We start from the raw sequence: 1,057 nt of genomic DNA, 5'->3' as shown, positions 1-1,057 counted from the left end.
GCCGAGCCACCCTGAGGTGGCTCGGTGGCCGAGCCACCTCGGGGTGGCTCGGTGGCCGAGCCACCTTGGGGTGGCTCGGCCATGAGCCGAGCCACCCCAAGGTGGCTAGGCACAGTGTCGGCCACCCCGAGGTGGCCGAGGCCACCCAGAGGTGGCCGACAGTGGCCAGAGGTGGCCGACATTTCCCTTTTTGCAGCCACTGTCCTGAGAGCCTATAAATAGGCCTAGAGATGTTCATTTTCGGAGGTCGAACTTTCAAGAGCCGAAACTCTGCCGGATTGAAGAGTGAACTCGGAGCTTTGAAGACCAGAAGACTTGCACGTACAGATCTGATCCTCGGCGACCATCCACGTCAGAAAAGGCAGGAGCTCGAGAGGAAGAAAGAACAGATCTGAGATCTACACGAGACCACACTCCAGATCTAAGCCTGGTCTTAGATCTCGAGATCCGAGCGATTATTCCCTTGGTGGATTAATCCCTCCCGGCTATTATTCCCTTCGTGGAATAATACCCGCATAATCGTGTAGATCCGACCGGATCTAGATCGCGCGGTGGTCCACGGATTAACCCCGGCGCAGAGGAAAGTTGTAATTTTTACTTTTTTCTTCTTTCTTTGATTTAGTTGTAACCGGATCTATAATTCTTCTTTCTTTGATTTAGTTGTAACCGGATCTATAAAAGACCGGATCTTTGTAATTCAAGATGACAATTATCTCATTAATGAAGAAAGCTACAGTTTTCCACGCGAACACCAACCAAGGGTAGACTCGAACGAATCACGATCGAATCAAGATCAGTTTCGGACTTAAACTCAGAATCGGATTTACTGCCAAATCAGGTCAACGAATCAGAGTCTAAATCAACCACACAACCGAATCTTTCCACGCGAACACCAACCAAGGGTAGACTCGAACGAATCACGATCGAATCAAGATCAGTTTCGGACTTAAACTCAGAATCGGATTTACTGCCAAATCAGGTCAACGAATCAGAGTCTAAATCAACCACACAACCGCGGCCACTTGTGCGTGGGCACAGTGAAGATGGCCTATAAATA

This window comes from Asparagus officinalis, chromosome 6 (assembly GCF_001876935.1).
Source record: "Asparagus officinalis chromosome 6, Aspof.V1, whole genome shotgun sequence".
NCBI lineage: Eukaryota > Viridiplantae > Streptophyta > Magnoliopsida > Asparagales > Asparagaceae > Asparagus > Asparagus officinalis.
This window is presented reverse-complemented; position numbering follows the sequence as displayed.